This window comes from Nyctereutes procyonoides, unplaced genomic scaffold (assembly GCF_905146905.1).
Source record: "Nyctereutes procyonoides isolate TBG_1078 unplaced genomic scaffold, NYPRO_anot_genome, whole genome shotgun sequence".
Classification (NCBI taxonomy): domain Eukaryota; kingdom Metazoa; phylum Chordata; class Mammalia; order Carnivora; family Canidae; genus Nyctereutes; species Nyctereutes procyonoides.
Window position 1 is genome coordinate 27,632,094 of NW_026575042.1, and position 12,519 is coordinate 27,644,612.

The window sequence follows — 12,519 nt, forward strand, 5'->3', positions numbered from 1 at the left end:
GGGCTCATTGAGCAGAAAAGTCAGTATCCTAATATGATGTCAGAATTTCAGGTGAACTGGCAAATATGTCAATCCTTGGAAGAAAGACTGCAAGTCAGGGGCAGGTGCTTAGATTTGGGACTTTTTTGTTGTTGTCCAAATGCTGTGTCATCTTAGAATGATCATTTCCTCTCTCTGGCCCTTGGTTTTTCCATCTGTGAGCAACAGTTTTATATTTGATCAGTATTTCCCAAATTTTACTTTATTTTTGTAAGGATTTTATTTGAGAGAGAGAGAGAGAGCGAGCATGCACACAAGCAAGGGGAGTGGTAGGCAGAGCGGGAGGGAGAGGGAGAAGCAGGCTCCCTGCTAACCAGGGAGTTGGACATGGGGCTCGATCCTAGGACCCCAGGATCATGACCTGAGCCGAAGACAGATGCTTAACCAACTGAGCCACCCAGGTGCCCCTGTTCTTCAATTTTTAACCCTCACACAAACCCTCTAGGGATCTTGTTAAATTGTGGATTTTGATTCAGTAAGTCTGGGATGGGCTCTGAGAGTCTGTTTCTACCTAACGAGCTCCCAGGTGATTCTATTCTCATACTCCTGATCCAGAGGCCCTGACTTTAAGTAGAAATGTTGTACACAAACTAACCTCCCTCCTGGTTGGCTCTGGGCAAATAGGCTCCGGTTAAACAAATCCCCTTCTCAAGTGGATAATTTCATCTCATATTTCAGGACAGGGCTCCGGTGTCTCTTCCTTCAGGAAGCCTTCCCTGGGATCTTTGCCTACATTGCCTCTCACCAACAGCCTGGATGGGGAGCTCTCTTGTGGGCACCCTTGCCCAAAGCACTGTGAGCGTACCTTGGCCACTCTGCACTGTAATCATGGGCCTGACGTCAACATTCATGTCTCCAGTAATAGCAATCAATATTTGGGTATAAATGAACCAAAGGACAAAATAAGTTTTAACTGGGTGTAAAGGGATGGGGGTGATTCAGCAGATCCCTGACCAGGGCTCAAAAGGCAGGTGTCTGTTTATTCTCAGAGTTGCAAATATCTACTTGGCTCCTTAATGGTTTGGTTATGGACCAAATTATGCCCATCACCTTCCCCCTCCTGGTTCTTGTCTTGAAGCCCTAATCCCCAGGGTGACTGTATTTGAAGACAGAGCTTTCAAAGAGGTAATTAAGGTTAAATGAGGCCATAAAGGTAGACCCTAATCCAGTAGTGTGGAATCTTTCTAAGAAGAGGAAGACAGACCAGGAGTGCGAGCAGAGATAAGGAAGGGCGTGTGAGGACACAGCAGGAAGGTGGCTGTCTGCAAGCCAGGGTGAGAGGTCTCAGGAGAAACCAAACTGTCTGCACCTGAACTTGGACTTCCAACCTCCAAGACTGTGAGAAAATGACTGTTGTTCTACCTGCCCAGCCTGTGATACTTTGCTATGGCAGCTGAGCAGACGCCACAGCTCCTAACCTGGGGAGGAATGGGACCTCCAGGTTCTAGGCTGTTTCTGCTTAACAGAAGACTACTCAGCAACCTCCAGCTGTCCCCCTCCCCCAGGCCAGCAGAGAAAAATCCCCTCCAGGCTAGGTAGTTGTTTGTTTGTTTGTTTTTTAAAGATTTTATTTATTTATTCATGAGAGACACAGAGAGAGAAAGAGGCAGAGACATAGGCGGAGGGAGAAGCAGCCCTGCAGGAAGCCTAATGTGGGACTCGATCCTAGGTCTCCAAGATCACACCCTGGGTGGGCCGAAGGCGGAGCTAAACTGCTGAGCCACCCAGGCTGCCCCAGGCTAGGTAGTTTTTATGGAAAGATCCGAGAGGGGCCACCAGATGGAATTGGTGATACCTCAGGGATGCTGATCATTACTGTTACTCAGTGAGACATGTTTGAATTCCAAGACTTGATTTTCAGATCCCACCTTCTTGCCTCACCACTGCCTCTTGGTAGCTATACCCGGATATTGTCTGTGGCCCTTCAGCCTCATTCCTGCCTTTCCACATTCTTCTCTGTGTCTCCGTGGCTGGTGGCCTGGAAACTGCATTTTCCAAACTTCCTTGCCAGCTGGGTCCTGTGTCAGTTAGATGTTGCTGGTGCAGGGCACTTGTGTGACTTGGTTGGAGGGCAGGAGCAGGGGAGAAGAGCCTCCCCCTGTTTCCCCCAACCCCGATTGTGGCATTCACAGCAGCTGCAGTAGGTGGATGCAGGCTGTGCACTGGTGGGGTCCTGGGGTGAGGGCAACAGTGGTGGCTAGGGTAACTGAGGCCTTCAGCAGCTTTGATAGCAGTTTCAAAGACATGAGCAGGTGGGCTTTGGCTTTCTGCTCAGTGGGAGAGACAGTTTTAACAGCAGCAATACTTCAGATGAATGGGTGGCAACAGTTCCTACTCATGGGCTCTGGGACAAAATCATCCCCTTTGCCTTTGGGTGGCACATATGTCAGAATTTCCTTCCTTGTTAAGGCTGAATAATATTCCATTGTATGTACATATCACATTTTGCTTATCCATTCATGTGTCAGTGGATACTTGGGCTGCTTCCACATTTTGGCTGTTTGGGAATAACGCTACTATGCACATGGACATGCAGTATCTCTTTGAGACTCTACTTTCATGTATTTTAGATATATACCCAGAAGTGGAATTGCTGAATAATATTACAGTTATATTTTCAAATTCTTTGAGAAATCAGCATACCATTTTCCACAGAGGCTGTACCATGCTATGTTCCCACAAACAGTTCTAGTCATTGGTTTCTTTTCTTTTTTAAAGTTTTTTATTTATTGGAGAGAGAGTAGAGTGAGAGAGAGAGCACGGGAGTGGACAGGAGAGGGAGAAGCAGACCCCCTGCTTGAGCAGGGACCCTAATTTGGGGCTTGATCCCAGGACTCTAGGATCATGACCTGAGCTGAAGGTAGATGCTTAACCAACTGAGCCACCCAGGTGCCCCAGGCATTTGTTCCTTAATAACATCACTTTCTCTTCAGGACCATAGAATGGTGTGAACGTGACAAAAGTGGTCTGAATATCAAAGGCTTTGCCAGATAAACACCAAGCATTATATATCATTCACATTTGGTGACTGCTCTTGAATTGTTGAATTGTAGGAACCAAGCTAAGGATGCAGTGGTGATGTATCTCCTATCCCCAACTGGGTTCCTGGACATCCTGGGTTTTAATTTTAATCTTTCCACTACAAGTAGGTAAGTCATACACCTTCATGGGCCTCATTTTCCCCATCTTAATATAAAGTGATTGAATTTCAAGGTTGTTAACTATAACTAGTTCTGGAATTGATTCTGAGATTACCTCTTCAGTAACTATTTTAATGGAATCTTCTAGAGTCAGCAACAACTTAAAAGCCAGAGAAATGATGGAGTAATTGGAGTTCTTTGGCAGGATCTCAAATTGGAGGGCCAAAGATCAGTCAGGCACAGGTGTTGGGTTGATCGGCTTAATATTTTTTAAACTTTTGAATCTGAATTGTTGTAATTACAGATACAGAAGAGCTTAAAATAATAGGGGGCTATTAAATGTAAGGGTGTGGCAGTAAATTTGAAAACAGAAAAAATAGATTTCTTGAAAAATGCAAAATACCAAAAATGACACAGGAAAAAGTGGGAGATATAAGTAAATAAATAACTATAGAAGAGATTAGAAAGGTAATGAAATTTTTTTTTTAATTTATGATAGTCACACACACAGAGAGAGAGGCAGAGACACAGGCAGAGGGAGAAGCAGGCTCCATACACCGGGAGCCCGACGTGGGATTCGATCCCGGGTCTCCAGGATCGCGCCCTGGGCCAAAGGCAGGTGCTAAACCGCTGCGCCACCCAGGGAACCCAGGTAATAAGATTTGATGTTGAAAAGACATTTGGATGAAATGGCCGCATAGCTGAATCTTATCTAACCTTTGAAACACAGATAATCACAATGTGATTCAAAATCTTGGCTACATGAAGCGTGGTCTATGGCCTAGCAGCATCAGCATCACTGGCAGCTCATTGGAAATGTAGAGTGTCAATCCCCCACGGAGATCTACTAAATGAAGCTCTGTGTCATTTAAGAAGCACTAGGCCAGGGCAGTGTTTCTCAACCTTGTTTGAACATGGGAATTATTTGAGGAGTTTTTAGAAATACTGGTATTTGAATCTCCTCACCAGAAATTGATTTAATTGATCAGGTCCATGGCTTGGGTATCTGCATTTTAAAATACTCCTCATATGATTAATAATCAGAGATTTAACCTGGGCCATAGAGAAACATGAAAGGTGACAAAGAACATACCCTCCAAATAGAAAAGAGCTACAGACCAATCTCATCTAGGATTAAAAATAATATTCAGTAATGATAAAACTTGAAAACCCTGAAAATTAAACAGTTGTCCCTCACAAGCTGCCTCACACATGACTAGAGGTTGATTCGAAATTAGGAAAGCCACCAATGAATCTGTTCCGTCACTACGTTACAGAGAAAAACCACCATAACATACCACAAACACACTCAGGGTGGGATGCCTTGGGGGCGCTTGATCTCCACTTGGCAGAGGCATCATCTCTCCATATTGTCGCTCACCTGGCTGGCTTTACATGTCTCCCTGAGCCCCGGTCCCCGCAGGCATGTGACTTAGTGACACATGCTTTGTTGCCAGTTCAGGCCTAGCCCAGACTTGCTGGGGCCACTTTGCCCTGTAGTCCTGGCAAGGCCGAGGCTTAATCGTGTCATTTGGAGGTGAATGACGGAGGTGTTGTCGTCACCTCTTCATTTTTCAACAGGCAGAGCTGGCAGGGGAAAGTACACCGCTTTCTTCATCTGTGGATATCCTGCCTCAGACAAGTTTGCCCTTTCTCAACCCTGAGAGGAGCGGAAGAGAGAAGGCAGGGGCCCACCTCCTGTGCCTGGGAAACGGGATGGGCTTCCTGCCCCCGCACTGTTGCTGGCTTGCGTTCCAGTGCCCTGTGCCCTGTGGCTCACCTGCTTTGCCTTGCATTTCCTTACTTCCTTGACTTAATCATGCCAGTCCCTCCTTCTGGAACCATGAGCCTCTCATAGTTTTTAGTAAATCCCCATTTTGATTAGATACCCAGAGTCCATTTCGCTGCTGCTGAACTATTCCTGAGCAACATCATTACTCTGACCCAAGGGGACTGACTAGGACAGGAATCCAAACCAGTGTTCAGCTGTGATGATGCATGTCACATGTCAGCTGTGATGACAGTGACCAAACAAATCCATTTTCTCGGTGTTGTAGCAGGATTGTGGAGCCTTGGGGTCATCAACAGCTTCCAGATTTGCAGCTCTTCAGGGTTACTAAGGTTTCAAGGATTCCTAAAGAACTGCTGGGAACAATTGTGTTGTGCAGGGTCATTGTCACTCAGAGGTTGGGTTCCTGGGAGAGCACTGTGGCAGCCTGTAAGCTCCCTCCTCTAGACACTTCTCTCTCCTCCTTGTAGCAATGTTGCCACCCCCCTTTCTAGCAAACAATGGTGAGAAGTTGGCAGAGATTGTGCTACGTGATCTTGTTTATTCTCCATGGAATGGATTTCATTTATTTATTCATCTAACAAATAATTATTGAGCACCTATTATGGCCACTTTGTGCTGGGGACAGATAGATCTGAACCCCTAAGCCCTACATTCTATTAGGAGAAGAGAAAATGGGTGGAAAAAAAACAGCCCTAAAAGATAAACTAACAAGATGATTTTAGGTAGTCCTAAGTGACATGGAGAAAATAAGCATATAGAGAAGTAGGGAGGACAGGAGAGAGCTACTTAACTCAGAAAGTCTGGGAAGGACACAGAGAATGGGAAGATCGGAGAGCTGAGCAGGAAGAAAAGCCAGCCTGTGGAGAGCAGAAGGAGCTTTCCAGACGGAGGGAAGGGCAAATGGAAAGGCCCTTGCTGAGGTGTCCATGGACTTGGCAAACCATGGAGCATGGAAGCCTCAAGTGGCTGCATACGGTGAGGGCGGGCATCTGAGGGGTCGACACAGGCTGTGCACACAGGGGCTGGGACGTTTTTTTCCAATGGAAATAGGAATGGGAAGTATTAAGGAGGGAGGTTCCTATGATCTGATCTGGAGAGGTCACCGTGGCCGTGGCCAGGCTGTGAGAACTGTGCCAGGACGACGTTGGGGACAGGAGACAGGCAGGAGGCTTTTGCTGAGGCCAGAGGCAGCCAAGGCAGGAAAACAGCTGGTGATGCAAAGCTGAGCTTAGTCATCTGAGGTCCTTCCTCCAAGATAGCCCTGCAGTCACAACCCGCTGCCACAACCCAGAAACACAGCAATTATGTGCCAGAAAAAAACCCATATGTATTTATGCTCAGACAGCAGTCATCAGAGGGCACCCCCTCCTCATGCCTTCCCTGGGAACTCCTGACCACCCTAACAATGAATCCCTGTAAGCCAGTCGCCTCCTGAGCCCACCTGCTCAGGCATGCTTGAATGCCTGGAGGATTTGTCACCCTCTCATGCACCCCCATCCCCATGCGGTGGACCTCTTTCACATATTATAAATTATTGAGTTACTTTGACCTAATTTAGTTATTCATCTCAAATCCATCATCCTGGAGGGATGTGTTCACTCATTCCTTTGTCTATTTATTCACTCACTCAGTCAATAGACATCTGTCAAATCTCCATGCTGGGTAAGCCAAAGGTGGAGACCCCAACCCCCACAGGGAGTGGTCATCTGTACCACACCCACCATGACTTCTTATCGTTATTATTATTTTAAAGTTTATTTTTTTTAATAACCTCTATCCCCTATTGAGGCTAGAACTCACAATCCCAAGACCAAGAGTCACACGCTCTTCCAACTGAGGCAGCCAGGCGCCCCACCACCATGACTTGTTTTAAGCACAGTTCATTTTAAGCTAATTTTGCTTCTAGCAAAGAATGATGCTAATTTTAAGCTCTTGGATTTTATTGCAACTGGTTCTTTATGAGGCACCAACACCAGCCAGGTTTTCAGAACACAGAACAAGATACCGTCTCTCTCTAGTAAAAGGAAGGAAATGAAAATTCACATTTGTTGAATATTTACTCTGCACCAGGTTTTACCATATGCATGCTGTTAGGTCAGGGAGTTGCAGAACTAAAGTTGAAACCAGTTCTGCCTGACTCAAATGTCCATGCTTTCTCCACTCCATGGTTTAAAGACATAGATCAGACTTAAATAGAAAGGAAGAACTTGGAGACATGTTCAGGCTCTCCTCAGTCAAAGAAACGTGTGCCCCATAAAGGAAGAAAGGAGGTCACAGGTCACATATGATAAAATCACACCGGCAACAAAAGAATCCCGAAAACAATAACAAATGCAAAGAAAGGGACATCCTGGAAAAACTCAACAAAATGTTCCACTTCACAGAACGAGTCATCCCTAAAAGGCGCTGGAGAAAGATTAGAAACCGGATAGGTGGCTGAATAATTACTCCTCTGAAATGTTTGCTGGGAGGCAAGGTGCGCCTCATGCCATGTACTTAGCATCCAGCTGCCTGGGGGAATGGGGAGTGGGGTGTGGGGTGGAGGCTTCTGGAACTTCCAGGCCAAATCAGTCTGATGGTGCCCTCACCTATGGGGTCAGGAAAAGGAGCCTTCTAGCTCCCTGCCTCTCCACCTTGGTATCTGTACCCATAGGTTCATTGGCAGGCCGGAGAGTATAAGAAGCCACATGAGAGAGAAGCCAGATTTCTTTAGGAATGTCTACTTAACTTAAAAATTTGAGCTATTTTTACTTAAGCCTTGATAACAAATGTTAATGTATTATGCAAGAGAGAGCCAGTTTTACATGAAATTTTAAGATAATACAAGTCCTTGAGGAAATTTCATGATTTCAGTGGGCCGCTTCAAACTTTGTTCCCAGACTCCCAAATATCCATGATCTTTGGTGGGGAATACTGAGGTACTCCATACAAGTCTCAGACTTGTGTCAAGTGAACTACCCATGTCCCATCCTCAAATCAGTCTTAGCCAACGTTCACTGAACTCTCGTCTTGGCCTAGATATGCTGCCCGGCACTGCCTAGGATTAATAAGATAGTGTTCATGTCATAGGCCTTAAAATATGTCCACAATAATCATAAAGTGTTCACTCTGCTAGAGTGGAGGCATGTGGAAAGAGTAATGGGCACTCAGAGGGGGAGTGATGGTTCATTTCACCTGGGAGAGGGGCTATCATGGAAGACTTTGCAAAGAAGCTGAGGGAGAAGGACTCGGCCTTCAGGCTGTCACTCATTCCCAAGAGAAGAAACAGGGAGTCCCTGGAAGTGCAAGGGTGCTTTGGGGAAGCAGAGAATTCTCTGTGGCTGAGTGTAAGGAACTTGGGAGGCACCACCCATTAAGTATGGGAAATTACTAGATTCAGATCACATAGGACTTGAATGCCATCCTGGTGTCCTAGATTTTATTTGGGGGACAATGGAGGGCAGGCACTGAGAAGTTCAGAATTGGTGAGAAATATTATCAAACCTATGTTTTAGGTTTGCATAGATTGCCATATCACAATTTGGGGTAGCATTTTGACAAATGCATTTCAGTATAATTGATTTCATCTCTGTAGTCCTCTGTGTTTTATGTACTTACAAAAAATTTTTCTGGGAAAGACTCCATGGACTTCACCAAACCACCACAGAGGTTTATAGATCAAAGCCTTCAAACATTTGAAGATATTAGTAGACCATTTTCTTTCCTTTCTCTACATGTGGTAATTCTCTGATCAAGCATGCGTTTTTGTTTTTGTTTTTTTTAAGATTTTTAAACTTTATTTGTGTGTGTGTGTGTGTGTGTGTGTGTGTGAGAGAGAGAGAGAGAGAGAGAGAGAGAGAGAGAGAGAGAGAGAGAGACAAGCAGACTCTGTGTCGAGTGCAGAGCCCTACATGGGGCTGGATCTCATGACCCTGAGATCACAGCCTGAGCTGAAATCAAGAGTCGGGCACTCAATGGACTGAACAACCCAGGTTGTTGGAACAACCCAGCCTCCCCCCCCCATTTAAAAAAGATTTTATTTATTTTCGAGCAAGAATTTGTCAAACACCTCTCATATACTCAGGGCCATGTCAGTAGCTATTCTGTGGGGAATCTGGAACCAGGCTGCCTGGGCTGGAATTCCGACTCCATCTTTTCTAGCTGTGTTACTTGGACCAAATTACTTGAATCTCCCAGTTTCCTTCTCTGTAAAAGGACAATAACAGTACTTATATCATGGGGTTGTTGTGAAAATGAAAGCAGCTAATGTGCATGAAGTGTTAGCACAGTATCCAGTTCCCTGTCTGCGTGGGTCCAGACTACAGTGTGTTTATAGTATCGCTTGAGAGACACGATAACCTCAGGTGATACTAGAGAAGTAACCCAGTATTTGGTACAACTTTCATTATTTCGGTTACTTTTCCCTGGGTCTTCTTAAAGATGACCCAGAAAATTCTGCTAAAAATAGTAATAGAATCCCTTTGACGTCTATGCTTACCCAAAATTTTAGTAGATGTTTTAGTTGGACTCCCCCTCAAAAGTGGACTCTGAGGTAAAGGATTTGAGGCAAGTAGTATATTTGGAAGTGATCTTGGGAAGCAGAGCGAGAAAGTGGGGAAGTGAGCAGGGGAAGGGAGAAAATCCAACAGCATAGGTTACCTTGGAGGCCGCAGGGCCTCAATCCTGCCGCAGGGGCCCCTCTGAGAGGCTGTGTAGAACACATCTCCAACTGTCCCAGCAGGGCTGAGGGGGCTGGTGGATTTATCCTCATCTCCTGAGGGTTGTCCTGGGGGTGCCACTCCCCAGCCCTCCTGGCCCGTCTTGACTGTGGGCCCAGCATGCTGCCGGGGCAGAAAAAGCCTGCAAGCATAGACACAGAGGTGCCTGAGGGAGGAAGCCACTGTGCTGGATTGTCTTCTAACAACGTCTGCCTCAGTTGAATGGGTGAGCTAAACACACCTGCCACAGTAAGCAAAAGAAGACGTGAAACAGTTTCATTTTTACTTTATCTGATTAAAAATGTGATTGAAAGGGATTTAACCTCAGCCTAGACTTTCAACTTCTACCCCCCTCCCCCACACTTGTCACAGTCTGTGATTTTCACGGGTGGTTCCTGTAGCAGCTTGTGTGTGATTCAGTCTTTAAGGGTGTGTTTATCAGAAATTCTCACCACCCACTCTTCCAAGTCCACATATTATCACGGGTAAACTTTTCAGTGATTTGACGGGGGGGCAGTGTCAGAAGATATACATTATTTTGGTACCTGCTTATTAGCCAAGAAAACAGTTCTGGAGTGTTTCTCTTTAGCTGTTGTCTGTTAAACAAACACCGTGACTTGCACTGCAAAATCTTAGGACCGTGGGCTGTTAGATTCATCTGGTTAGATTTCAGTATAAGTAGCACCACGAGAGCTTGCACTTCTTTGAATACATGAATGACTGTCAGAGTGTTAACTTCCATGAAAATCAGTTACATCTGCTCAGTTTCCAGGTGAGAGAGTGTGGATTCTGGAGAATAAATCTGTCATCATCATTTAGAAAATGTATTTGATGGTAAAGAAAATATAGAATGCCACATCTTTATCTACACTACGAGTACAAGGATATGTAAGTTATGTAAGTTTACAGACAAGAACAGGAAGGTAAAATGGGGAAATGAATATTGTTTTGCCAATACAGTCAATCTTCTTTTTAAAAACAGAAGAGAGATCTGCAGAGTCCCATAATCAAATCCCAGTGTGACATGAAATTTTTAGCGTGCTTTTTCTTATCCTTGGCAACTTTTCCAGGATCAGTTACAGAGGAATTTCCCCCAGATTTTCTGCCACCCATTTGTTTCCTCTAAAAGTAGGCAAAAAAAGAGGGGAGGGAAGTTAGTAAGAGAAGCACTGTGAACATGAATGAGCTTCAAAAACTATATGCTAGGGAAGCCAGACACACAAGACCACCTATTATATGATACCATTTATATGAAATTAAAAAAAAAAACCCAAAACGTCAAAACTACATCGAGAGAAAGCAGATCAATGGTTACCTAGTGTGGCTGGGACTAGGGATTGAATGGAAATGGGCATGAGAAAAATTTTCAGGGTGATGGAATTGTCTTAAAATTGGATTATGGTGATAGTGTGGTTAAACTCCTCAAATTATGAGTTTTATGATATGCAAATCATATAATAAAACTGTTCGATACACTGCCACATGTTTCTAAAATGCAAGGAAATGTCAGCCAAACAATTTCTGGTGACTGTGGGATAGAAAAGCCCCTTCCCTCACAAATAACCTCCAAGAGTCCCCCAAATAAACCTCCCCAAACACACAATGTAGGGGATGTAGGGCAAAACTGAATTTGCTTTGCAAAGGAACTTCAAGCGCAGCCTCCTGACCCCCCCCTCTAAGAGACTGTCCTCCAGCCACACCCCCCACCTGCCCCCACCAGACAGGCTAGAGCAGGACCATCCAATAGAAATACAGTGGGAGCCACACACCTGGACTTCTAAGAGTTTTCTAGGAGACACATTAAAATGTAAAAAGAAACAGGTGAAATCAGTTTAAATATTTTCTTTAACTCAGTATGTCAAAATATTATCATTACAGCATGTAATCGATATAAAGAATTTACTAATGAGATGTTTTACATTTATTTTTTATGCTAAATCCTCAAAAGCTGATGTGGGTCTCTCACAGCCCATCTCAATCCAGCACAAGTACTCAGGAGCCACAGGTGGACAGCAAAGGCCTAGAGGCACTCAGCTGTTGATGATAATCCAAAGACCTCATATGAGTTGTAAAGAGGGAACGGTTTTATGGAAACATCCACTGCTAATTAAAAAAAAAAAAAACATGTAAAGGTTGAATTGTTGAATTGTTCTGTGAAAGCACACTGATTTCAGTGCTCCTCACTTTTTTATAAATTAATTTTTCATATGATCCTGAGGAATTTTTTTTAATATACTCACTCAATGGGTTTCATTTTTAGGTCCTGGTGACTAAGTCCCCATGGTCCACATACAGCTGTGTTGGAAATTAGCACTGCAGAGCCACTCGAGACCAGGAATCAAAACAAGAATTTAGTTGAGATGAAAGGTTACGACCTTTATCAGGAAACTGTGTCCTACCCTCACAAAGGAACAGCTGGGATGATCTACAGTAAGAGGTCTGTCTGGTAATGATAATTATTGAATTACAGCTACCAGCAGCCATCTAGAATTCTGGCGGCACAGATGAAGACCTACAGTTTGGGAGAGTCTCAGGTGGGCTTGTGTGGGTGGGTTTGATTGGGGGTAGGATAGAGGCTGTCCACTTTGGGATAATACAGCCATCTCAAGTACGGTCAAAATTCTTATTCTGCAGATGCATCAATGTGTTCTGATCTGCTGTCTCTATTACAGAGAATCTGATTTATTCCACTTTCACACTTGTAGCTGACCACCCAGCCTTCTTGTGGAACTAAAATTGCCCAGCTGTAACACCTGGAAAACTATTTCTCTCCTCAGAAACCCTACATTGTCTCAGTAGACCCACATATCCAAATGAAAAAGCAACCTTATAAAATCAGCAGGAAGGAAGG

General features: G+C 44.6%; 1 long non-coding RNA gene across 1 annotated transcript; it reads left to right on the forward strand.

The window, feature by feature from the left end:
* The first annotated feature begins 3,097 nt into the window (after nucleotides 1-3,097).
* LOC129507003 (uncharacterized) lies at nucleotides 3,098-12,185 on the forward strand. The gene is made up of 3 exons (XR_008663910.1): nucleotides 3,098-3,188; nucleotides 3,679-3,831; nucleotides 11,929-12,185. It is a non-coding gene; the product is annotated as an uncharacterized LOC129507003 (long non-coding RNA).
* Nucleotides 12,186-12,519: the final 334 nt, after the last annotated feature.